This window comes from Phyllobates terribilis, unplaced genomic scaffold (assembly GCF_046119375.1).
Source record: "Phyllobates terribilis strain yellow unplaced genomic scaffold, ASM4611937v1 Scaffold_5__5_contigs__length_657084704, whole genome shotgun sequence".
In the NCBI taxonomy this organism is placed as follows: Eukaryota; Metazoa; Chordata; class Amphibia; order Anura; family Dendrobatidae; genus Phyllobates; species Phyllobates terribilis.
In genome coordinates this window covers 414,125,585-414,153,482 of record NW_027362765.1, presented here as the reverse complement: position 1 = coordinate 414,153,482, position 27,898 = coordinate 414,125,585, and the positions used below count along the sequence as shown (strand labels likewise).

At 47.0% G+C, this 27,898-nt stretch overlaps 1 protein-coding gene across 1 annotated transcript in view; it reads left to right on the top strand.

The window, feature by feature from the left end:
• LOC141273389 (disintegrin and metalloproteinase domain-containing protein 9-like) overlaps nt 1–27,898 on the top strand; it is a 141,993-nt gene that overhangs the window by 18,727 nt on the left and 95,368 nt on the right. The window lies entirely within an intron of this gene.

Sequence of the window (27,898 nt, the reverse complement as noted above, 5' to 3'; positions counted from 1 at the left end):
TGGAAGAATGGTGGAGGTCGCAGTGGAATAAAAAGACAATATCAATGCCCCTTGGAAAAGTGGTGGAGGTCGCAGTAGCTTATCAAGACGGTTTTAATGCCCCTTGGAAGAGACGTGGAGGTCGCAGTAACTTAACAAGACGGTTTTAATGCCCCTTGGAAGAATGGTGGAGGTCGCAGTGGAATAAAAAGACAATATCAATGTCCCTTGGAAAAGTGGTGGAGGTCGCAGTAGCATAACAAGACGGTTTTAATGCCCCTTGGAAGAATGGTGGAGGTCACAGTGGAATTAAAAGACAATATCAATGCCGCTTGAAAAAGTGGTGGAGGTCACAGTAGCTTAATAAGACGGTTTTAATGCACCTTGGAAGAGACGTGGAGGTCACAGTAGCTAAACAAGACGGTTTTAATGTCCCTTGGAAGAATGGTGGAGGTCGCAGGGGAATAAAAAGACAATATCAATGCCCCTTGGAAAAGTGGTGGAGGTCGCAGTAGCTTAACAAGACGGTTTTAATGCCCCTTGGAAGAGACGTGGAGGTCGCAGTAGCTTAACAAGACGTTTTTAATGCCCCTTGGAAGAGACGTGGAGTTCAGAGTAGCTTAACAAGACTGTTTTCATGCCCCTTATATGCAGTACAGCATATTAAAAACATTATTCCCATTATTGGGGAGTGGGTCTCCCATAGTCTTTGCCTATGCCTTCCAATCAAAAGCTGCCAAAAATTAGGACGGAGGAACTTGCAATGCTGGCAAACAAGAGCCATGCAGTACAGCATATTAAAAACATTATTCCCATTATTGGGGAGTGGGTCTCCCATAGTCTTTGCCTATGCCTTCCAAGCAAAAGCTGCCAAAAATTAGGACGGAGGAACTTGCAATGCTGGCAACACGGACCACGGTCACCCTGGTGGTATAGTGGTGGTGGAGGCTGAGGATAAGGAGAAGAGCAAAATACAGCCGAAATGAGGAAGCGTATACCCATGTGTGGGTGTGAAGCGGTGCATGGGAATACACCTCCCGAAATAACACAGTGGATTTGACTTTATGTTACTCTGCTGTCATTTGGTGGTGATGAGAAGTCTGGCCCAATCCAGCCCTTGTTCATTTTGATAAGGGTCAGCTTGTCAGCATTGTCAGTTGACAGGCGAGTGCGCTTATAAGTATTGATAATTTTACTGGCGCCATAAGAGTAAGGATTAGTTAGGGGAAACTCCTATAGATAATATACCTTACAAACAAAGAGACATTGTCAAAATTGTTCAATGAAAAAATATATATTTTTATTGATACATAAGCATTAAAAATCTTCATCAAAGTTCAGAAAAATAGTACATACCATAAATTGTACGATAATGACACAAGAAAAAGTGTATGACAATTACAGACGAAGCATATATATTTCCAAATGGAAAAAATTGGGTAGCGTTTGAATGGATATGGTGATCACTATTATAAGTATCTCTCCCCAAATAGACTATATAGGACTGTGTCCTGTAGCCACCATAATCCCAGTTTCATGGTATAGAATATGAACTGGAGTGGGAATGTTATTGCCTCCTATATTAACAATGGCAAATGTGTCACGCTGTCTCTGTATACTGGAGGTAGGGGGCCTAAGCTGACCCTAAGCTGGGGCCCTGACTAATCCCTCAACCTGGAGGTACTGTTAAAGGTACAGAGGTCCAGGCCGCCAGCGTAACCCCTACCTCCTGAGGATCCCTGCACCTAAGTAATCTAGTCCTGAGAAGGACCCCGATCACAACAAAAGAGGACAAGTAATAATATGCCCACACACAGTACTTAGACGAACGAGACAGTACAAGGGAAAAACCAAAACCACCTTGCATACAAAAACTACACAACTACAACAGAGGGAACACCAACGGGAAAGGAGATAAATGATAAAGCGAGGAAGGGAAAAAACACTCCAAATACACTTATCTCAGAAACTCCAAATACCACGATCCGCTCTGTAAGTCTGTATGAAATGCTTTCACCGACACTTCCCAAACAGACCAGCAGGTATTTGAAGGAGACTCACTACAGCAGCATTGATTGCAGCTGGGCGAGGCTGGACCTCGTCTAGCACAGAGAGAGAGAGAATTAACTCCCTCACTGCCGAAAACACAAAGCACCAAAAAGTCAGCTGTGAGAAGTCAGGCTGTGTAATCGTGACGATCTTCGTGGCGACACACCCGTGACAGTACCCCCCCTTCTATGAGGGGCCTCCGGACCCTCAGGGCCAGGTTTATCCGGGTGAGTCATGTGGAAGGCCCGAACTAATCGGTCTGCGTTAATATCCGACGCAGGAACCCACATCCTCTCCTCAGGACCATACCCTTTCCAATGAACCAGGTACTGAAGGGACCGGCGATTAAAACGTGAATCGATGACCCTTGATACCTGGAACTCCAAGTTACCATTGACCACCACTGGAGGGGGAGGTAAAGGTGACGGTACCACCGGCGCCACATACCTCTTAAGCAACGATCTGTGGAACACGTTGTGAATTTTAAACGTAGGGGGGAGGTCAAGACGGAATGCCACCGGATTAATAATAGAACTGATTCTGTACGGCCCGATGAACCTGGGACCCAGTTTCCAGGAGGGAACCTTAAGTTTAATATTCCTGGTAGACAACCATACCCGATCGTTCACACTTAGGTCCGGACCAGACACTCTCCTCCTATCAGCCATACGTTTGTATCGGTTCCCCATAGTATTCAGATTCTTCAGCACCCCTCTCCATACTGAAGCGAGTGATGAGGAAAATCGTTCCTCCTCAGGAACCCCCGAAGAGCCCCCCCTACTGAAAGTACAAAACTGGGGGTGAAAACCATATGCCCCAAAAAACGGGGACTTACCAGTGGACTCGCTCCGCCTATTATTAAGAGCAAACTCTGCCAGAGGTAAGAAAGAAGCCCAGTCCTCCTGGTTCTCTGACACAAAACACCGGAGATATGTCTCCAAGCTCTGGTTCATACGTTCCGTCTGACCATTGGACTGAGGGTGAAAAGCCGATGAGAATGACAAATGCATCCCCCGCCGTGCACAAAACGCCTTCCAGAACTTGGACACAAACTGAGACCCCCGATCAGACACCACATCGGAGGGTACCCCGTGAAGCCTCACAATCTCCCCAATGAACACCTGCACAAGAGTTTTAGCATTAGGGAGAGCCGGAAGAGCGATAAAATGTGCCATCTTGCTGAACCTGTCCACTACAACGAGTATGACCGTTTTACCCGAAGACGGAGGGAGGTCCGTAATAAAGTCCATAGACAGATGAGTCCAAGGACGCTCCGGGATCTTCAAAGGTAAGAGGGCCCCAGACGGACGGGTATGTGAAGTCTTAGAGCGCGCACAAACCCCACAGGACGCGACAAAAGTTACCACCTCCTTATGTAAGTTAGGCCACCAAAACCGACGCGAGAGGAGATCCACAGTTGCTTTACTCCCCGGGTGTCCTGCCAAAACTGAGTTATGGTGTGCCTCGATCACCTTTTGTCGCAACTGATCTGGAACAAACAGTCTCCCCGGAGGTCCAACAGGGGCGTCCCCCTGAGCCTCCAATACCTCCTCCTCCAGCTCAGAGCATACTGCCAAAACCACCACCCCCTCCTGAAGGATAGGAATCGGGTCGTCCGTATTCCCGGCCCCAGGGAAACTGCGAGATAAGGCATCCGCCTTTACATTTTTTGACCCAGGACGATATGTAACGACAAAATTAAACCTGGTAAAAAACAATGACCACCTAGCTTGTCTGGGATTCAGACGTTTCGCGGACTCCAGATATAGCAGGTTCTTGTGATCGGTGATGACGGTGACCGGATGGACTGCCCCCTCCAAAAAATGGCGCCACTCCTCAAAAGCTAACTTAATGGCCAAGAGTTCCCTATTGCCGACATCGTAATTCCTCTCAGCGGACGACAATTTTTTAGAGAAAAAGGCGCACGGATGCCACTTACCAGGGGACGAACCTTGTGACAATACTGCTCCCACCCCTACCTCGGAAGCGTCTACCTCTACAATGAATGGCTGTGACGCATCAGGTTGAATGAGTATGGGTGCCGAGGCAAAACATTTTTTCAAGCAGGAGAATGCTTGACAAGCTTTGTCAGACCACCTAGAAAAATCCGTCCCCTTTTTAGTCATGTCTGTGAGAGGCTTAACCATGGACGAGAAATTACGAATGAACTTCCGGTAATAATTAGCAAACCCCAGGAAACGTTGTAGTGCCTTAAGATTCTCTGGCCGATCCCACTCAAGAACTGCCCGCACTTTCCCAGGGTCCATACGAAAACCGGACGCTGAAACCAGGAAGCCTAAAAACTGGAGTTCCTGTACGGCGAACACACACTTTTCCCATTTGGCATACAGTTTATTATCCCGCAAGATCTGTAACACCTGCCTAACGTGCTGCTGATGAGACACCAGATCCGGCGAGTAAATTAAGATATCATCCAGATATATGACAACAAACTGTCCCACCAGGCGGCGAAAAATGTCATTAACAAAGTGTTGGAACACCGCCGGGGCATTAGTCAGACCGAATGGCATGACAAGGTTCTCATAATGCCCCTCCGGAGTGTTAAACGCCGTCTTCCACTCATCCCCCTCCTTCATCCTAACCAGATTGTACGCCCCCCTGAGATCCAACTTAGAGAACCATTTGGCGCCCACGATCTGATTAAAGAGATCGGGAATAAGTGGGAGTGGATACGGATCTCGGACCGTAATCCGATTAAGTTCACGGAAATCCAGGCAAGGGCGTAGGCCTCCATCTTTCTTCTTAACAAAGAAGAACCCCGCAGCCACCAGTGAAGATGAAGGTCTAATATGCCCCTTAGCCAGACTTTCTGAAATATAATCCTTCATGGCCTGCCTCTCAGGACCAGAAAGGTTATACAACCTAGCTTTAGGTAACTTGGCCTCAGGGAGCAGTTTTACAGAACAGTCATACTCGCGATGAGGAGGTAGTTCCTGACACCCTTTCTCCGAGAATACATCCTCAAAGTCCGCCAGAAATGGAGGTAAGACCCAAGGAGTAACCGCACCGATGACCGTGTTCATGCAGTTTTTATTACAGAATTTACTCCATTGGCTTATCTCTCTGGTTTGCCAATTAATAACCGGGTTATGCTTAGTTAACCAAGGAAGGCCCAACACTATAGGAGTGGGAAGACCCTCCAACACGTAGCAAGACAACAGTTCTTTATGTATCGCCCCCACTTGAAGTTTTACGTCATGCACAGCTTGCAAAAAACTTCCCTGACCGAGAGGCCTGGCATCGATCGAGAATATGGGGATGGGTTTAGCCAACTCACTCAATCGCATACCTTGAACCCGGGCAAACCGAGCATCAACCAGATTAGCCCCGTCCCCACTATCCAGAAGAACAGATATCCTCTCAGTTCTCGTACCCACCACCACCTCCGCCGGTACGAGAAACTGAGACGAACCTAGGGACGAAATACCTACTCCCAGATTGCCGTCCACCACACAACCTGCGATCAACAGTTTTCCGACGACTCTTCACTCTGCAAGGGACGGGATGGACACCCCCCAATAAAATGTCCCTTTCTCCCGCAGAAGAAACACCTTCCTGTCTTATGGCGCACCACCGGTCCCCTCCCCCGAAATGATGTCCCTCCTAATTGCATAGGCTCCTCTGGACTGACCAGGGGAACCACCATATGAGGGGACCTTGTAGGAGGTGGAGTCATCACAGGGGGTCGAGTTATCCCGCACCTCTCCCGAAGCCGTCTGTCAACGCGAATAGCCAGGGCCATAGCGGCTTCCAGTGACGCGGGAGAGTCATACTGTGCCAACACATCCTGTAATTTGTCGGATAAACCTTGACAAAACTGGCTCCTAAGAGCCGGGTCATTCCACTGGGTGTCCGTGGCCCACCTACGGAACTCCGAACAGAATTCCTCCGCCGGACGATCTCCCTGCTGGATCCTACGTAACTTAGACTCAGCAAGGGAGATCCGATCTGGGTCATCATATACGAGTCCCAGAGCAGCGAAAAACCTATCCACTGACTGGAGAGCCGGGGAGCCCGGGGGAAGAGAGAACGCCCAAGATTGTGGGTCCCCTTGTAGGAGCGAGATGACAATTCCCACCCTTTGTTCTTCACTCCCCGATGACCGAGGCCGCAGCCGAAAGTACAATTTGCATGCCTCCCGGAAAACAAAAAACTTGTCCCGCCCCCCAGTGAACCTGTCAGGGAGAGCTACTTTAGGTTCTGGTCCGGCTTGCTCCAGAGGATGCAAAACCTTGGACCTAACGTCCGCCAGCTCCATGGACAAACTCTGCAACTGCCGAGCTAGACCGGCTACTGGATCCATGGTAGCTGGAGAAAAACTAAGTGGGTCGGTGAAAATGTCACGCTGTCTCTGTATACTGGAGGTAGGGGGCCTAAGCTGACCCTAAGCTGGGGCCCTGACTAATCCCTCAACCTGGAGGTACTGTTAAAGGTACAGAGGTCCAGGCCGCCAGCGTAACCCCTACCTCCTGAGGATCCCTGTACCTAAGTAATCTAGTCCTGAGAAGGACCCCGATCACAACAAAAGAGGACAAGTAATAATATGCCCACACACAGTACTTAGACGAACGAGACAGTACAAGGGAAAAACCAAAACCACCTTGCATACAAAAACTACACAACTACAACAGAGGGAACACCAACGGGAAAGGAGATAAATGATAAAGCGAGGAAGGGAAAAAACACTCCAAATACACTTATCTCAGAAACTCCAAATACCACGATCCGCTCTGTAAGTCTGTATGAAATGCTTTCACCGACACTTCCCAAACAGACCAGCAGGTATTTGAAGGAGACTCACTACAGCAGCATTGATTGCAGCTGGGCGAGGCTGGACCTCGTCTAGCACAGAGAGAGAGAGAATTAACTCCCTCACTGCCGAAAACACAAAGCACCAAAAAGTCAGCTGTGAGAAGTCAGGCTGTGTAATCGTGACGATCTTCGTGGCGACACACCCGTGACAAAATGCTTGTGTATGTATACATAGATCAACTAATGAGAATGGCCTGTGGCCTCCCTTCTACCACTCTTGCACCCCTCCAATCTATCCTAAACTCTGCTGCCCGACTAATCCACCTGTCCCCCCGCTATTCCCCGGCCTCTCCTCTCTGTCAATCTCTTCACTGGCTCCCCATTGCTCAGAGACTCCAGTTCAAAACCCTAACCATGGCATACAAAGCCATTCACAACCTGTCTCCTCCATATATCTCTGACCTAGTCTCCCGTTACATACCCGCACGCAACCTCCGATCCTCACAAGATCTCCTTCTCTGCTCCCTTCTTATCTCCTCCTCCCACAATCGCATACAAGGCTTCTCCCGTGCTTCCCCCCTACTCTGGAACTCTCTACCCCAACACATCAGACTCTCGTCGACCGTGGAAACCTTCAAAAGGAGCCTGAAGACCTACCTCTTCTGACAAGCCTACAACCTGCAGTAACCACCCCTGCATGACCAGCTCTACCCTCACCTAATGTATCCTCACCCATCCCTAAGAGATTGTGAGCCCTCGTGGGCAGGGTCCTCGCTCCTTCTGTACCAGTCGCTGTCACATTGGGCCTGTAAGCTGGGCGGGTCTCAGAAAACTGTCCCAGAATGTTGACAGTGTTCCTCTGCCTCGTCTGGATTGGAGTTGCGTCTCTCTCACCTGTACGCCTTGGTTGGGCAACGAACTGTGACCTCTGCCACTAGCGTGTTCAGATGGGAATTTTATCAGTTCTGCAGCAACGGCCTTCTGATACTGCCCCATTTTTGTAGACCTCTCCACCTCAGGAATAAGAGAGTGAAAGTTCTCCTTTTAGCTGGGGTCTAAAAGTGTCACCAACCAGTAAAGACTGTCACCCAACATTTTGACAACGCGAGCGTCACGGTTAAGGCAGCGTAACATAAAGTCAGCCATGCGTGCCAGACTGGTAACGGGCAAGACATCCGTGTCCTCACCAAGATGACGACTGACCATGCTCTCCTCCTCCTTCTCCTCCCCCCTATCCACAGGCCACCCACGCTGAACCGACTGTATGACAGTTGTACAGGTACTACCGTCTACAGCGCATGATACCAGCTCCTGTTCTTCCTCCTCCTCCTCTCCCTCATTGTCCCACAATGCACGTTGGGATGAGATGAGGCTGGGCTGTGTGTAATCGCCCATTACGGCTTCTTGATCCATCTCATCATACTCTGGCTGCAATGCCTCCTCTTTAATTCTCTGCAGAGAGCGTTGCAAAAGACAGACAAGTGGGATGCTGACGCTAATGATGGCATCATCGCCACTCACCATCTTGGTGGAATCCTCAAAGTTTGTCAGGATGGTACATATGTCAGACATCCAGGTCCACTCCTGAGGTCTTATGTGTAGAGTCTGACCTGAATATCGACGGCCTTGTTGCAGCTGGTACTCCACAACTGCTCTCTTCTGCTCACAAATCCTTTGCAACATGTGGAGGGTAGAGTTCCAACGTGTGGGGACATCACACACCAGTCGGTGTGCCGGAAGCTGCAAACGCTGCTGCAACACAGCAAGGGCGGCGGAAGCTGTAGCTGACTTCCGAAAATGAGCTGACAGGCGGCGTACTTTGACGAGCAGATCTTGCAACTCGGGGTGCGATTTAAGAAACCGCTGACCCACGAGGTTAAGCACATGAGCCAGGCATGGTACGTGTGTGATCTTGCCTCACCTCAGAGCCGCCACCAGGTTACGGCCATTGTCACACATGACCATGCCTGGATGTAGGTTCAGCGGTCTCAGCCACAGATCTGCCTGCTCTTTCACAGCTGTCCACAACTCACAAGCAGTATGAGGTTTATCACCTAAGCTTATGAGTTTCAGCACAGCTTGTTGTCGCTTGGCTGAGGGAGTACTGCAGTGCTTCCAGCTTGTAACTGATGTGGTGATATCTGAGATGGAGGCTGAACATGAGGAGGAGGAGGAGGATGATGCGCAGGAGCTGTACACTGTGGGGGGCAACTCTGACTGACATAGGGCCCGCAATCCTCGGTGTGGGGAGGATGTGTTCCGTCCCAAGGTCCGATTGGGTCCCGGCTTCCACTATGTTTACCCAGTGTGCCGTCAGGGAGATGTACCGTCCCTGGCCACAAGCACTTGTCCACGTGTCCGTTGTCAGGTGGACTCTCCCAGTAACTGCGTTGTTGAGGGGAAGGCAGATGTTTTGGGACACGTGCTTGTGTAGTGCGGGGATGGCACACCTGGCAAAATAGTGTCGGCTGGGGACTGAGTATCAAAGGATGGCCACTGCCATAAGGTTGCGGAAGGATTCCGTCTCCACCAGCCTAAAAGGCAGCATTTCCAACGCAAGCAGTCGTGAAATATGCAAATTTAGGACTGTGGCCTATGGGGCGTTGGCTGCGAATTTGCGCTTTCGTTCAAAGCTCTGGGATATGGACAATTGGGACGTGGACGTTGATGCTGTTTCTTGAGAAACTGCCATAACAAGTGAAGACTGAGAGGAGGGGGCATCTTTGCATGCAGTATGGACAGGGGATTGCCTTGCACGCACAACAGGGGGTTCTATTACACGCACAACAGCGGAAAAAGCTGTGGTGACACCCGCTGACACTGGTCGTGGACCCTGGGGTTCGCCCCACAAAGTCAGGTGCTTTGCTGCCATGTGCCTGATCATGCTGGTGGTGGTCAGGCTGGTAGTTTTGTCACCCCTGCTGATGCTGGCATGGCAGGTGGTACAAATGGCCTTTTTGAGGTTATCAGCAGAGTCTTTAAAAAAATTCCAGACTCTAGAAGACCTACCGGTTGTACTGGCAATGTCCCTCATGTTGGTGTTACGGGGAACTGTTGCCCGCCTTCTGTGTGCGGCCACCACACTGCTTTTTCCTGCCTGTCGGGGTACTCTGCTTCCCTCCCCCTGTGTGCTGCTGGCCTCGCTCTGCGTGTCCTCCTGCCACGTTGAGTCAGTTACTAGATCATCCACCACCTCCTCCTCTTCCACTTGCACACCACGATCCTCCTCCTTATTTCCTGGCAATTGTGTCTCGTCATCGTCCACCTCTTGTGACAAATTGCCAGCGTCGACTTCCTGTGGCCCTGGCTGTTCAAATATTTGGGCATCGCTACATGGGATCTCCTCTTCCACCACTTCAAGCGGAGCAGGTGAGGGGCACAAATCTGGAAATGGACCAGTGAACAGCTCTTCAGAGTGTCCAAGTGTGGGATCAGTTGCTGTCTGACGACACTCGGCATGGTGGAAGGAAGGAGCATCAGGGTGAGGAGGAGTATGCGGTCGAGACTCACGGCTACTAAAACTTGACCGTGTGGAAGACAGACAGAAGGTGGTGGTGCCCAGGTAACTGGAAGTATTATCTGCTATCCAATTAATAACCTGTTCACACTGATCAGTTCGAAATACTGGTGTTGTAGTGTGCTTCCCTAGTAATTCGGTCAAGAAGTGGGAGCGAGAAGATGTGGCTGTTGGTTGTGGCACATTTTCACCTTGGCCACGGCCCCGTCCTCTGCACGCACCATCACCAGAACGTCCAGTTCCATGTCCCTTGCCACGCGCCTTGCCCATTGTAAATGAAGTAAAATAGCTTACACTTGCACTATCAATGGAAAAAGGGTAATAAAAAGGAGATTAGAACCGTGGAAGAGGAAAATCACAGTTCTGTTTCTCTGGCCTACACCAGACTCTTTTAAACAGATATATTGGTGTCTGACCAGTCAGGGAGACACTATTACAGTTTTTTTTTACGGCAAAAAATGCCAAAAGCAGGATAATACAGAGATTTGACCCGTGGAACTGCAAAAACACAGTTCTATTTCTCTGGCCTACACCGGACTCATTTAAACAGATATATTGGTGTCTGAACAGTCACAGACACACTCAATTTTTTTTTTGGGGGGGGGGAATACCAAAAGGTTAATAAGACGCGTATTTGTACAGTCTGATGAGGGAAAAAAAAAATACAGGATTTAGATGAAAAAAAAAGATTTTTTCCTGGCCCGAGACCGGGGATAAGTATAGCAATTTGACCAACAGGAGCACACAGGACTGTAATGCAGCGTTTGCTGGTATAACCACTGCGCCTCCTATACAGCCTGCCTGCCTGATATCTGGGATGGATATTAGTCCTGAGAAGGACTGTTTGTTTGATTTGGCAAGCTTTAGAGACCCTACACTACCTATTTCGCATTATATATCTCTCCCTAACTCAGCAGCGCTGTCCCTACACTGTCTAATCCGGAGCGACTGTGTCCAAGATGGCGGCGCCCGGTTTTAAATACTCGAGTTGACTCTGTGCGGCCAGCCAATCACTGTAATGCCCACAAACAATATGGCTGCGGCATTACAGTGACTGGCTGGCAATCCCTGCATGTTCATTGGCTCTGTAAAGAGCGCCAAACATGCAGGGCGGAGACCCGAGCTCCTGCCCGAGTAACCCAGAAATGCTCGGTGCTCGGTGCTCGCCGAACATCCCGAGTAGTGAGATGCTCGGGCGAGTACCGAGCAGTGTCAAGCATACTCGCTCAACACTAGTGACCACTTATTGTGCCTAGGGCAGCATGAACGCCAAATACAGCCCTGCTCAGGTTTTTTCTTTTATTCTTGAGTTTTAGTTAACATTTCGTTAATGTTTTTTGTTCTTTTTGAAGGCTTCTTGTCATCCATTAAGCCATGAAATGCTAGTTTTTTTGTTCACAGCTTCTTCCTAGCACAATGAATAATGTATGTTACTTTTTAAAAATGTTTGATGTCTTTAAAAGAGCCATCAAAAACCTGAACATAATAGTGATTTTTTTTTCATAAAAATAAATAAGAATATTCTTTTGACCACTTTTTCCGGCGTTTTTAGGAGCAGACCCGCTCCAAACATGCCATACAAATTCCAAAAAAAACCAGGAGCGTTTCCTAAAGTTGTTCGGCTTGAAACGCTCATGGTTTTTGACTGCATCAAAAAACTGTGTGCACATTAATGAAAAGTATACGTAAGACCTTCATAAGAGGCCATTTAATTGAGCCCTGAATCAGCTGGGCATGAACACCTATGAACTTTCAGCTGTTGGATGCAAACAGTTATACCCCTTATTCACTGACAGCAAGCAAGAATTTAAAAATATCTAAAGTGTATTAAAAAGTTGGCAACTTCTTATTATGCAATAAAAGTCGAAAAACTTGTCAATATACAACGTAATTATGTACTCTGCCAAGATCCGCAAACAATGAGCATACGTCACTCATCAGTTCTGTCAGGCTCTGGCTGACAGTGGTATCTCCATGCACAAGTGATAATTTTGCCAGAGGATAAAATTCATACAATTCTGGTATTTCGAGTCCTGCTGTCACTGTATGTTCTGTGTTTAAGGACACACCAGGAACTTTGCTTTAATTATTTTGAAGGCATTGTTAAGTATAAGAAAAGCTCCATTGGTTTGTCATTGACCTTTACTAAAAATGATGGCTGCTTATTCTCCTGTCACGGTTAGTACATGGCTCTCACCCTCTCTCCTTCTACACTGCACAGAGCAGAGCACCATGCAGCAGCTATGTCCTTGGCACTGTTAGATGAAGCTGACAAGTTCATATAGTCATGGCCAAAAGTGTTGGCACCCTTGAAATTGTTCCAGAAAATTAAATATTTTTCCTTGCCACAGTGTTTCATGTCGACAGATAGTTCACTCTGACACTGATGCACCATGAGCCTGCAGGACAGCTTGAATTTCTTTGGATCTTGATTGGGGCTGCTTATCCACCATCTGGACTATGCTGCGTTGCAACCTTTCATTAATTGTTCTCTGCCATCCACGTCCAGGGAGATTAGCTACAGTGCCATGGATTATAAACTCTTGATTATGTTGGGCAAAAGACATCAAGATCTCTGGAGATGGATTTGTAACCTTGAGATTGTTGATATTTTTCAACAATTTTGCTTCTCAAGTCCTCAGACAGTTCTCTTCTCCTCTTTCTGTTCTCCATGCTTAGTGTGGCACACACAAACACACAATGCAAAGATTGAAGCAACTGCTCTCCTTTTTATCTGCCTCAGGTGAGTTTGAACGAGCATCACATGCTTGAAACAAAGTTGTTTACTCACAATTTTTTAAAGGTGGCAACAATTTTGTCCAGGCCAGTTGGGAGTTTTGTGTGAATTATGTCCAAATTGCTTTTTTTTTTCTCTGTTTCTTTTGTATTGTTCCAATACACACAAAGAAAATAAATGTGTATAACAAAACATGTGTAATTGCAATAATTTTCTGGGAGAAATACTTCATTTTCTGGAACAATTTTGTAGCATCGGCGTCTCTGCCTCCTGCCCGGCAGAGACGCCATCCCCCTTACCGCCGCGGTCCTGCTCCGGCGTCCTCTGGCCTCCCTGCAGCTGCTGCTGGTGCACGCAGATTCCCTGGCTCTGTGCTTAGGGCGCGAGCGCGCTTCCTCCCTCTAAAAGGGGCCACGCGCGCCGTCCTAAAAAGGCACCTCCTCCTATATGGTGCTGCCCGTGCAAGGTTGTTGCTCTGTATGCTAAACTCTGCTTCAGCCCACAGGTCTTGCAGCCTGTCTGACTACCAGTCTAGTCCATCAGACTATCAGTCCAGTCTGCCAACCTGATTACCAGTCCAGCCCGACAGTCTGCTTACAGCCCAGTCCGCTAGTCTGTCTATGGGCTGGCCAGTCCACTTATCCGGAGCCTTCACCTGCTACCTGTCTCCGCCTGCCAAGGACACTCTCCAGCCCGACGGTCTGCCTACGGTCAAACCCACCAGTCTGTCTATGGGCTAGGCTAGCCTGCCTACTTGGAGAACTTGCCTGTTACCTGGAGGCTCCTGCCTGCACCTGCCGTGTATACCTGACAGCCTACCTAGAGGCTCCTGCCCGTCACTTGCCGTGACCACCTGACAGCCTACCTAGAGGCTCCTGCCCGTCACTTGCCATGAGCACCTGACAGCCTACCTAGAGGCTCCTGCCCGTCTCTTGCCGTGACCACCTGACAGCCTACCTAGAGGCTCCTGCCTGTCACTTGCCGTGACCACCAGACAGCCTACCTAGAGGCTCCTGCTAGTTACCTACCGTGCCTGCCAGCCTGTCTGCCCGGATCTCCCTTCAGCCTGCCTGCCGTGCTCATCTGCTGTACCGGTCAGTCTCTGCCTTCTGACCCGTGGGAGTCACCTGCTCTCATACAAGGTCGTCCCCAGAGTAGCACCTGGTCCCTCTGCTCGGTCCTTCCCTGGTCACTGAGTCGATTGAGCCGCCGTACGGTCGGTCCGAGTTGATACCTAGTTACGCCCCTCTGGTCCCTCCTTGCACCGCAGCACAGAGGTTCCACCACCCGGATCCGTAGCAAATTTCAAGGGTGCCAACACTGTATGTCCTCTGTATGAAGCTCAACATAGCCATATGAGGGCTTGCTTTGTGCAGGACATGTTCTAAGTGTGAATGACATCATTCATTTATGTACAGTAAAATGAAGGGAAAAAAAAAACACAATTCCGCCATTGGTATTTGGGTGTTGTTTCTACGATGTTTATTGTACTGTAAATTGACCTGGTGACAAGAGTAGAATAACGTCAGTAGAATAACGCATATACGAAGCTTGTATAGGGTTTTTTTTTTTTTTTTAAGTGGTTACAAAAATTCAATACTTTGAAAAATAATTTTGGTTGGTGTCGCTATTTTCCAAGACCTGTGATTCTTTTATTTTTCCATTTATGGACCTGTATGAATGCTTGATTTTATTATTAACACAAATATTTATTTATTAACCACTTACCAACCTAAGACGTACTGGAACGTCTTAGGCTGGCTCCCTGACTTTGATGCAGGCTCACACACGGAGCCCGTATCTTTTAATCAGCCATCAAGTGCTTCTAACAGCTGTTAAACTGTTAAATCCCGCTGTCAATCTCTGACAGCGGTATTTAACACGCACTAGCAAGGGGTGCGTCATACCATGCTCTCATCGGTGTGCCGTTGATGTGATCGCGGGGCGCCAATGTGTTTTCATGACACTGCTGAAGACCTCTGTGCCTGTCAATATGATCCTCCTGTGAACGTTGGCCTGGGGCCGGCGTTCATAGGAGATTGTGATTTCTGTTTCTCTTTTAGCACTGCTATGTACAGCACAGGCGATCAGAGAATCGCAGCTTCAAGTCCCCTAAGGAAAAAATAAAATAAACACAAAAGTTAACCCCCCCCCTTTACCCCATAACAAATAAAACTATTTAAAAAATATACACATATTTGGTATCGCTGCATTCGTAAAAGTCTGATCTATCATAAATAAATCAATCCGATGGGTAAACAATGTAACGGAAAGAAATAAGAACGCCAGAATTATGTTTTTTTTGTCTCCGCAACATTGAAATAAAATGCAATAAGAGACGATCAAAAAATCGTATCTACCACCAAAAAACGTCAGTTTGGGGCACAAAAAAATAAGTCCTCACACAGCCCCAGATCTGCAAAACAGGGATTGTATCAAAACTACAAAAGCAGCCCAGTGACACATCGCTAGAATCAGGCTCTCTGTCTCTATACCATGCTGCTTTCAGATTACATAGTAAACAGCTAGAGACAGATTCTCTTTAAAATAGTTACTTTATCCAAAATATTTAACAACTGAAGTTATTAGACTTTCATCCTACATCTCTATAGAGTTTCCCCAGTTGGAATTCCCCATAAAGAATCTAGAATATATTTAATTGTAAGGCAAATTATTAATAGCTGTTAACTGGTTAAACCGAGTCCTTGGAGATCCCCCACCTAAGCGTAAAGTATTAATTTCACTTCCCCAGCTGTATATCTGTGCTAGAAGCCAAATGATAAAATACAGATGTAGCAAGAGTGACCTTGACTCCGTTAGCACGGCATAGGGATATCACGGCACAAAAAACGATAATTCGACAGCTAACTTGACATTGGTCAGTGGCTTGTTCAATGTTAAGTTATCTTCATCCTGAGATAACCTTCTGTGACAAGTTATCAAGATGGTGAGTTGTGAGTCATGATAATCATTGCTACATCTCTATGAGATGCAGAAAACAATGGACATGCATTGTTCTGGCTGCTATAGGATTCCAAGTTTGAGTAGTAGGACTGTGTAAGCAACCAAGGTCACTGGACGACCCTGGGACACAAGTTTGTTCCCTACTAGGCTCACCAGGAACTTTATTATTCTCATTACATACACAGGGCTTATTATCAAAGAGATCTAATAGATTGTGAATCACCCCATGAGAAATAGACTCTAGTGGCAGCAAATAGCTCCAAAGTCTCCTCCAAATGTGGTGACCACTGCTGGACCACTGGGATGTATGTATTCGGTCAAGGTCTGGGCCTAGTCGAGAATCAATTGATATTCTGGTGAGCCAATCTGATCCTACAAGCTAAGACTGCAGGAGCGGAGTCTGCAAAAAACTCATACTGCGCTCATAATTATACAATAGCCACAAAGGGTGCTCCACCCTACTCAGAATTGGTAGATCTGAACAACAGATATAGTACACGGATCAAATCAATTGTTACAGTTCAGTATCTGTTTTTTGCAAAAAGGTAATAAAATAGAGTAATTAATTAACCATGTTACAATATTTTTTTGCAAATTACATATCCAGCATTAAAATGAAAAAAAAAAATTTATTACAATAGAAGACAGCCCAAATACAAAGACAGAGACCACTCTGACATCATGAATGTAGAACACAGCCTAAAAATAAAGAAACAGATCACTGTGACATCAAGAAAATAGAACATTGACTAGATATAAAGACAGACCATTCTGACATAATGAAAATAAAACACAGTAACACGGCCTAGAAATAAGGAAACATACCATTCTGACATCCTAAAAATAGAACACAGCCTAAAAATAAAGAAACAGACCATTCTGACATCATGAAAATAGAACACAGCCTAAAATTAAAGAAACAGGCCATTCTGACATCACGAAAATAGAAACACTGCTTAGATACAGTTGAAACCAGAAGTTTATATACACTATATAAAAAGACACACATGCATGTTTTTCTCAATATCTGACATGAAATCAGAATAAAGCTTTCCCGTTTTTGGTGATTTAGGATTACCATCATTTTTAATATTTATCAAATGCCAGAATAATGAGAGAGAGAGAATGTTTTAAGACATTTTTATTACTTACTGCAAAGTCAAAAGTTTACATACACTAAGATTACTATGTCTTTAAACAATTCTGGACTACCCATATGATGATGGCATGTGTTTGGAAGCTTCTGATAGGTTTTTTGGCAATATCTGAGTTAATTAGAGACACAACTGTGGATGTATTTTAATGCACGCCTGAACCAAACTGCTTCTCTGTGTAGCATCATGGGAAAGTCTAAAGAAATCAGCCAAGATATCAGGAAGAGAATTTTGGACTTGCATAAGTCTGACTCATCCTTGGGTACAATTTCAAGATACCTGAAGGTGACTCGTTCATCTGTACAAACAATTATACACAAGTACAAACAAAATGGGAATCTCCAGCCATCATACCACTCAGGAAGGATATGGGTTCTGTGTCCCAGAGATGAACGTGCTTTGGTCCGACATATGTGCATATCAACCCAAAGACAAAAGCAAAAGACTTTGAGAAGATGATGGCGGAAGCTGGTAAGATTGTGTCAGTATCCACAGTGAAACGAGTACTGTGTCAACATGGGCTGAAAGGCCACTCTGCCAGGAAGAAGCCATTAATCCATAAAAAAAGCCAGATTAATGTTTGCAAATGCACACAGGAACAAAGACCTTAATTTTTGAAGACTTGTCCTGTGGTCTAAAGAAACTAAAATTGAACTTTTTGGGCATAATGACCATCATTACTTTTGGAGGAAAAAGGGAGACGCTTGGAAGCCTAAGAACACCATCCCAACTGTGAAACACGGGGGTGGTAGCATCATGTTGTGGGGTTGTTTTGCTGCAGGAGGGACTGGTACACTTCACAAAATAGATGGCATCATGAGAAAAGAAGATTATGTGGCAATACTGCAGCAACATCTCAAGACATCAGCCAGGAAGTTAAAGCTTGGGCGGAAATGGGTCTTCCAAATGGACAATGACCCAAAGCATATTGCCAAAATGGTAACAAAGTGGCTTAAGGATAACAAAGTCAATTTTTTGTTTGGCCATCACAAAGCCCTGATCTTAGTCCTATTGAAAATTTATGGGCAAAGCTGAAAAGGCAGGTGCGAGCAAGGTGACCTACAAACCTGGATCAGTTACACCAGTTTTGTCGGGGGGAATGGGCCCAAATTCCAACCAATTATTGTGAGAAGCTTGTGGAAGGATATCCCAAACGTTTGACCCAAGTCATTCAGTTTAAGGGCAATGGTACCAAATACTAATGAAATATATGTAAACTTTTGACTTTGCAGTAAGTAATAAAAATGCCTTAAACCATTCTCTCTCTCTCATTATTCTGGCATTTGGCAAATATTAAAAATTATGTTAATACTAATTGACCTAAAACAGGAAAGGTTTATTCTGATTTCATGTCAGATATTGAGAAAAACATGCATATGTGTCTTTTTATATAGTGTATGTAAACTTCTGGTTTCAACTGTATATATACAGACCATTCAAACATCATGAAAATAGAACACAGCCTAGAAATGAAGACACAGAACATTCTGACATCCTTATTAGTGTTGAGCCACCCCCGTTGTGTTCGAGTTCGGTTCGGTTCGTCGAACACCCGTGTGTTCGCCGAACTGTTCGTCGAACTGTTCGTCGAACACCTTCGAACACCGTTAAAACCAATGGCAGGCAAACAAAAACACATAGAAAACACCTTCAAAGGTGTCCAAAAGCTGACAAACTGCTCAGAAGACACAACTAACACATGGAAAAGTGACAAGTACATATAGTCATGCGAAAAGAAAAGAGGTGGAGGAGTAAAAGGAGGGGGAGACACAGATATAGGCATGTCATGCCCTTCTAAAATCCAAAAAGTGAGAAGCCGAAACGGCCAGTCCGCTCCTGCCCGTGTCACCTCCGTGTCGCCGGGTTTGTGCCAGAGCCGCGGTGAACCCTGACGGCCAGCCCCCCTCTCCCAATACTGGTGCCTGTCCGCTGGTGGGTCGAGCGAGCCCCCCTGTGGTGGAGGCAGCTCTAAGCTTTTTAATTTAAATTGTCTCTCTAATTTGAATGAATACACTTTAAATCCATTTACAAGGATCTATTGGAGGGCAAGTCTCATGCCAGCAGCCGTGGTAATTCCAGCTCCAGTAGCGTCCACTAAAGCTGCTGCAGTTAAAAAGCTTTTATAAGGATCGAGCTCGGCTGTCCACCGCAAGGCATCCTACTGCCAGTCCCAGCCCCTATGCCTTGGGGTGCCTCCTGATGCTCTTCACTGAGTATCCCGTGGTCCCGAAGCATTTCCTTTGAAAAAATTAAGTGTCCAAACTACAGGTGGTGTAGCTTGCTTAACAGCCGGGATAATCCGCTGACTAGCAGACACTGCTACTAGGCACAAAGTATTTCCTGGGCTAGATGCAGTTAAAAATTTGTAATTAGATACTCTCGTTGGATGCTGAGAAAGCATTCCATAGAGTCTCCTGGCACGCCATATATGATTCTCTTAAAAAGCTTGGGGTAGGGGTCTAGGGGACCCTTTTATAGCCAAAATCACGGCCCTGTATCGCAATACGTCACCTAGGCTGAAGATAAATGGAACTGTAGCACCCTGAGGGCTCGGTTGCTACAGACGTATTGCACCTCACCCAGAGGTGTGATATCTCACTCTCAGGTAAGGATGGAGTGTGGATCAGGACCCGAAACCTGCATGCATTACACCACATTGCCGTGGGGCAGGGCGACCAATATGCCCCTGAGATGGGCACGACAGTCCCTGTCCCTGGCTGGAGTGGGGGGAGGGAACACTGAGGAAGGGGAACCCTGTAGTGCAGGAGCAGGGAGGAAGCAGTTCCTGGGTGCATTGAGAAGGGAGTATAAAAGGTGGGCACCATCTTAGTTCAGTGCAGAGAAGTCTGAGCAGAAGTGACAGGGAGCAGGGGCTCTGCATGAGCTCTGCTCCGGAGGCGGGCCTAGTAAAAGAGGCCCAGGCCTGGAAGAGGGAGAAGGAAGGAAGAGGAGCGGAGAAGGCTCCAGGAACGAGGAACGAAGGGATCCCAGGGGTGCGGACGGGCGACTCGCCACCGCACGCCCGAATCCACCTGTGTGGAGGGGTCAGGCCAAAGGGGGAGACCGGTCCCCGAAACTAGTGGAGGCAGGAAACGACCCTCAGCTAGAAACCGGAGGCTGTGACATTTTATGTGGCGCAGCCCCTCGCTACACCCGCTAGGAAGGCACCACATAGGGTCAGGGAAACTGGCGCCAAGTTTACCAAGAGGAGGCCCGAGGCAGCCGGACAGAAGGGTTGGTAAGAAAGGCCAGACAAAGGACACACAAAGGGGGTCCTGTGAAGCGCTCCAAAGTTATCTGGGAGTCGTCTGAGCCCCTCACCTGGTGAGCACAGTACGACGTGGGCAGCCGTTACCTGCAGACGTGGTCTGGATAATAAGAACTGTGAGTAAAGGCCCTGGACTGCATCACTGACTCCGTGTCGTTACTGCTGCTGCCCTGCCCCATCACCCCCATCCTCCGCATACACTGCCCTGGGGCTATACTCCTCCCGTGGGGAGTTATGCTACGCTCTGCTGCACCCACAACACCAGCCTCAGCGGTCTGCCCTGCAGCGGCGGTTCACTCTGACCGCAATCCACGGGTGGCGTAGTCGGACATTTAAACATCAAAACCACATAAATAGTTCCGCCACTGGTTTGACCGCCATGAGCCACGGAACCTGGTCGCCGCCACGGAGACTACAACCACCAGCATCCACCAAAAAGGGTCCGGCTCCGGGTGTCCCAAGGCCCAGGGGGTGCATCAGAACATTTTCATCACCTTTCACAATCACCAATGGGACAAGGCAGGGATGTCCTCTGTCCCCTCTCTTATACATCCTAGTGACGGAGCACCTGCTCTCATCAATTCGCCATAACCCCAATATTAGGTGGATTGAGGTGAGAGGCACCGAGTACAAGTGCTCTCTATTTGCTGATGATGTCCTAGTATATATCACTCAATCACATATATCCATCCATGCTGTTATGGCTGAAATAGATCACTTTGTTACATGGTCAAATTTTAAAATCAATGCAGCGAAGTCTGAGGCCCTCGATGTCTCCCTCCCCAAATCCATACAGGATTCCATCCAGTCCAACTTTCCCTTTGCCTGGCCCTCACAGGGTATCAAATACTTAGGAATTCCTATTCATAGAGACCTCTCCCATCTATGTTATCTTAATTTTGGGCCCTTTATTGAACAACTCCATACAGACCACGGTTGGCAAGTTAGAACTGTAAGATTCACTACGTGAACCACTGGTGTTTTGTGGAAAAGCACATGTACACTGTGTTCCAAATTATTATGCAAAAAGTGTTTAGGAGTGATAAGGGAAGAATTTGTTTGTTTGTCAGTTAAACTCATTGATGGTGATGTGTGTCAGGGCTCTTTATATCACTGTAAGCAATTGCAGACACCTGTGCTAATTAGTTTGGCAGGTGTGTCCAATGAAAGGCAAGACTACTTAAGAAGGCTGTCCCACATTATTAAGCAGCCTACATTTTCTGCCAAAATGGGAAAGAAAAAGGATGTGTTGGCTGCTGAGAAGCAACAAATTGTGGAGTGTTTAGGTCAAGGCATGACTACAATCAACATTGTGCGATGATCAGGATGAAGTGTCTTGGCAATCAAGAAGTATGTAGCTGATTCACAGTACACATGTGTGCGTTCTGATAAGGGCAAATTGAGGACTCTTTCCTACAGGCAATTACGTCAGGTTAAAAGAGCAGCGGCAAAAAAGCCTTGTCATAGCAGCAGACAAGTTTTTGAAGCTGCTGGTGCCTCCAACGTCCCCCAAACAACAAGATGCAGGGTCCTTCAGAGGTTTGCAGCTGTGCATACCCCATCCTGTCGACCTCCTCTATCCACTTCACACAAGCAGAAACGGCTCCAGTGGGCCAAACATTACATGAAGACTGATTTCAAAACTGTTTTGTTCACGGATGAGTGCCGTGCAACGCTCGATGGTCCAGATGGATGGAGTGGAGGATGGCTGGTTGATGGACACCCCACGCAAACACAGCTACAGCGCCAACAAGGAGGAGGTGGAGTAATGTTTTGGGCTGGAATCATGAGGAGAGAGATTGTCGGCCCCTTTAGGATCCCTGAAGGGGTAAAGATGAACTCCATAATGTATGTGGAGTTTCTCAAACAGCACTTCCTGCCATGGTTCAAGAAGAAGAACCGTGTATTCCACAGCAAGATCATTTTTATGCATGATAATGCACCATCTCATGCTGCACATAAAACATCTGCATCTCTGGCTGATATGGGCATAAAAGGGGACAAACTTATGGTGTGACCCCCATGCTCCCCTGACCTCTACCCCATTCAGAACCTCTGGAGCATCAACAACAGGAGTGTCTATGATGGCGGGAGGCAGTTCACATCTAAGCAACAGCTCTGGGAGGGTATTCTGTCCTCATGCAAAACAATTGAAGCAGAAACCATCCAAAACCTGACAAATTCAATGGACGAGAGAGTTCAGAAGCTCCTTTCGAACAAGGGGTCCTATGTGCAAATGTAACATCACCTAGAATAAAGTTTTGAGTTGAAAACTGTTTGATTTCAGTTTCTAATAACCTGCTAATGCTTATAATTTCAAAAATGACCATTTTTTTGGTCTTTATTAAAATGAAAAGGTTGATCGAAAAGTTTGGGGGATCTAAGAGTGTGGCAACCCAGTAGTCAGGATTACTTCGAATTCTAACAATATGAGGGTCATGTTGCAGTTAGTGCAGCAAGAAGGCACTTATGTGTCTTGCGCATCTCGGAGCCCCAAAATTATTTTCCGGGCTAGATGCAGCTAAAAATTATTATTAATTTTAAATCTGGTGGAGCTTATTATAGATGGCCTAATAGAATCAGTGCTGCACACTGCTACAAAGCCCAAATTATTTTCCAGCCAAGGTACAGATAAACATGATTAGTAATTTTAAATCTGGTGGAGCTTAGTATAGATGGCCTAATAAAATCAGTACTGCACACTGCTACAAAGCCCAAATTATTTTCCAGCCAAGATACAGATAAACATGATTAGTAATTTTAAATCTGGTGGAGCTTATTATAGATGGCCTAATAGAATCAGTGCTGCACACTGCTACAAAGCCCAAATTATTTTCCAGCCAAGATACAGATAAACATGATTAGTAATTTGAAAGCTTAAAACGGTTGGTGAGGTGATTTTAACCAATCATCAAGCTTTTACTCTCCCCAGGATGACACAGGGGTAGAAAAGTCGTTTCGGATCCATGATTTGTTCATCTTTATGAACGTGAGTCTGTCTACATTATCAGTGGAGAGCCGCGTGCGCTTATCTGTCAGCACACCACCAGCAGCGCTGAACACACGTTCAGACAGAACGCTGGCTGCGGGGCATGACAAGATCTCCAAGGCGTAAGTGGCTAGCTCCGGCCATTTATCCAGATTGGAAGCCCCAAAAGAGCAAGGGTCCAGTGACACAGTCATGGCTTCAATGTTTACTTGGAGATACTCCTGTACCATCATCTCTAGGCTTTGACTATGTGTCAGACTTCTTGTCTCCTGTGGCCTTGCAAAGGATGGGCTAAAAAAGTGGTGAAATGATTCCGCAAAATTGATGTTACCAGCAGATACTGTGGTTCTGTTACGGTTTGAGTGCTGAACACTCGACGGTCCCACGGTTGGCAAGTTGTAACTGTGAGATTCACTACGTGCACCAGTGGTGTTTTGTGGAAAAGCACATGTAAGATTCTGCAACAGTCTCTGCTGATAGTCCTGCATGCGTGCATCCCTTTCTATGGCAGGAATAATTTCTGCAAATTTACTTTTGTACCGGGGATCTAACAGTGTGGCAACCCAGTAGTCAGGATTATTTCTAATTCTCACAATTCGAGGGTCATGTTGCAGGTAGTGCAGCAAGAAGGCACTCATGTGTGTTGCGCATCCAGGAGCACCAAGTCCCTGTTGTGTTGGTGGCGAGGTAACAATCATGCTTCCTTCCTCTGTCCTCTCCCCCCAACCTCGCACAACAGAAATGTGATCAAGGTCTCCCTCATCTGATGAGTTTTCCATCAGTTCGTCCTCCACTTCTTCCTGGGCTCCTGCACCTTCCTCACTAGTTTGGCTGCTACCATGCGCCCTGGTAAAACCATCTCCCCCACCCTCACATGCCTGCCGCCTTGGTGCTGCCGACCGTCTGGACCTTGCAGATGTTAGCCCTTCCGCATACAACTCCTCCTCCTCTACTTCCTCCACCTCCTCTTGTGCTACCACCTGACTCCGAATTCTGTTTAACATGTGCTCCAGCATGTAAATCACCGGAATAGTCATGCTGATAATGGCATCGTCAGCACTAAACATCTTCGTCGCCATTTCAAAACTGTGCAGAAGGGTGCATAGGTCCCTGATCTGAGACCACTCCTCCAGCGTGATTTGCCCCACCTCTGGATCTCGTTGGCCCAGGCTATACGTCAGAACGTATTGCACCAGGGCTTGTCGGTGCTGCCACAGTCGCTGCAACATGTGCAGAGTTGAATTCCACCGGGTAGGCACATCGCATTTTAGCCGGTGAAGTGGCAGGCCCAACGACTTCTGTAGAGATGTAAGTCGCTGAGCTGCGGGATGCGAACGGCGGAAGTGAGCACACAGCGACTGTGCCCTCTGCAGAAGGCCATCTAGTCTGAGATAGTGGGCTAAAAATTGCTGGACAACCAGGTTCAACACGTGAGCCATACAAGGCACGTGTGTGACATTGCCCCGGCGAAGGGCCGCACCCAGGTTTGCAGCATTGTCGCACACGGCCTTCCCTGATTTCAGGTCCAGTGGAGACAACCATTCATGAAATTGGTTCTCCAGAGCTGACCACAACTTCTCAGCTGTGTGACTCACATTTCCCAGACATTTCAAAGTAAAAACCGCCTGATGACGTTGAGCCCTACTGCCAGCATAGTAAGGAGGTGTGCAGGATCCCTTCTGCGCAGTTAGAAAGCTTGTGGCATGACCAGACAGGCTTTGGGTGCAGGTGGAGGACCGAGAGGAGGTTGAGGAGGCAGAAGCAGTGGAGGAACTTTGAGATAAAGAGATTTGACGCACAACTCGTGGGGACGTCAAGACTTGGACAGCAGCCCCTTGTCCTGCTGTCACCATAGTTACCCAGTGCCCAGTCAGCGACATGTAACGCCCCTGTCCATGCCTACTCGTCCAAGTGTCTGTGGTGAAATGCACCCTGTCACACACAGAGTTTCTCAAAGAAGCGGTGATGTTGTGTGCGACATGCTGGTGGAGCGCAGGCACACCTTTCTTTGAGAAGTAGTGCCGACTGGGCATCTGGTACTGGGGCACTGCGACGGACATAAGGTCTCGAAAATCCTCTGTGTCCACCAGGCGGAAAGGCAGCATTTCTGTAGCCAAGAGCTTGCAGATGGTGAAATTCAACCTCTTAGCTTTCTCATGGCTAGGAGGAAATGGTCTTTTACTTGTCCACATCTGAGGGACCGAGGGCTGGCTATTGTGCTTAGACGGGGTTGTTAAGGGTGTCCCCGGCAAACTGCCGGTCTGTGAGGAAGATGCAGGCGGACATGTTAGGTTGCCTTGATCCAAAGGTGGTGCTATCGATGTCGGACAGCGCTCAACACCAGCTGGTGTTACCACCTCCAAAGAAAATGATGACCTGCCAATCACGCTGGCTGTTGCGGATAAAGAGGTGGCAGGTCTGCGCCCCAAAACAGGTGTGACTGCTGTCCCCCCAGTCACAGAGGATGAAGAGGCCGCGGATGCACAAGATATGGCAGACGGTGGTTGGCCCGGCCGGCTAGGCCGCATTGTAGCACAGTGAGCTTCCCACTGCAACTTATGCTTCATGTCCATGTGCCGGTTCATGCATGAAGTACTCAAACTATGTATTTTTTGGCCTCTACTTAGCTTTTGCTGACAAATGTTACAGATAACACGAGTTGGGTCATCTTTATCGATCTGAAAAAATGCCCAGGCTATGCAAGGCTTAGCACCCATGAGACCTGAAGAGCCACCACGACTTGTGGTGAGAGGCTGAGTTGTGTTTGAGGATGCAGTTGTTGACTTGCTTCCAGTACTACGTCTCTGTCCAGGAAGGCGCAACCTGACCTCGTCGTCACTAGCATCCTCCTCCACCTCCTCTGCTGACCTCATCTCTTGGCTGACTGTGGGTTGACAGTAAGTGGGATCTCCAACCTCATCATCATCACCCTGTGCGTTATCACACCCGTTGTCCTCAGAGCAAACCTGTTCCTGCCCTGACAAAAAACTAAAGTTGTCGCTCCAATCAGGTATTTGAGTCTCATCATCGTCTTCCTCATTGTCTCCACCAACAGGAGTTATAGTTTGGGAATGAGCGTCTACATTATGGTCAGAACCTTCTGCGTCTGGTCCTGGATCCGACTCATAAAGATTCTGGGCATCAGTGCAGATCATTTCCTCGTCTGGATTCACAGAAGCGCTGGAGTCGACTTCTGATTCCCAGGTTATAGTATGAGTAAACAGCTCTGCAGACTCAACCATCTGTTCTACCTCATACTCAGACAGGCAGCTGGAGATTTGGGAGCTGTGAGGAAGCAAGTGCGATTGGGGTGACACCTTTGAGGACTGGAGTATTTGTGATGTTGAAGTTGATGTGGAGGAGAGCCCACTTAAAGGAACACTTGATATCCGTTGAAGCACCTGCTGTTTTTGTGCCTCATCTGGAATTTGTAGCGATTGGCGTGGTCGTAAGAAAGGGATCTTATCACATTGTCCGCTAAAAGAAGTAGATATTTTAGTTTGGCTGGAAGATGGTCTTTCTTCTGCAGATGTTACTGTTGCTTTAACACCTACCCCACGGACACAACCTTTTTTCCCCTTCCCAACACGCCTATTCCCCTTTCCACCAGCAGCAGGCCTTTTTCCACTCATTTTGGTGGTTAACTAATTCACAACTCTGGAGTTGTTTGCACAAAAAAACAATGGATGGGAACCGAGCAGAGCTGAGTGGCCAAACTGTAGTATTAGGCCAAAACTATTGAATGGGATAGATGCAGAAAAAATTTTTATTCAGAAAAAAAATATATTCAGTTTGCAACCTGATGGAGGTCAGTATAGATGGACTAATAGAGAAAGTCCCACACACTGCTAGAAGGCCAAATATTTTTTCAGAGCTAGATGCTGACAAAAAATTATTTTTAATTTGCAACCTGATGGAGGTCAGTATAGATGGACTAATATAGAAAGTCCCACACACTGCTAGAAGGCCAAATATTTTTTCAGAGCTAGATGCAGACCAAAAATTATTTTGAATTTGCAACATGATGGAGGTCAGTATAGATGGACTAATAGAACAAGTCCCACACACTGCTAGAAGGCCAAATATTTTTTCAGAGCTAAATGCAGAAAAAAATTATATTCAATTTGCAACCTGATGGAGGTCAGTATAGATGGACTAATAGAACAAGTCCCACACACTGCTAGAAGGCCAAATATTTTTTCAGAGCTAGATGCTGACAAAAAATTATTTTTAATTTGCAACCTGATGGAGGTCAGTATAGATGGACTAATAGAGAAAGTCCCACACACTGCTAGAAGGCCAAATATTTTTTCAGAGCTAGATGCAGACAAAAAATTATTTTGAATTTGCAACCTGATGGAGGTCAGTATAGATGGACTTATAGAGAAAGTCCCACACACTGCTAGAAGGCCAAATATTTTTTCAGAGCTAGATGCAGATAAAAATTATTTTGAATTTGCAACCTGAT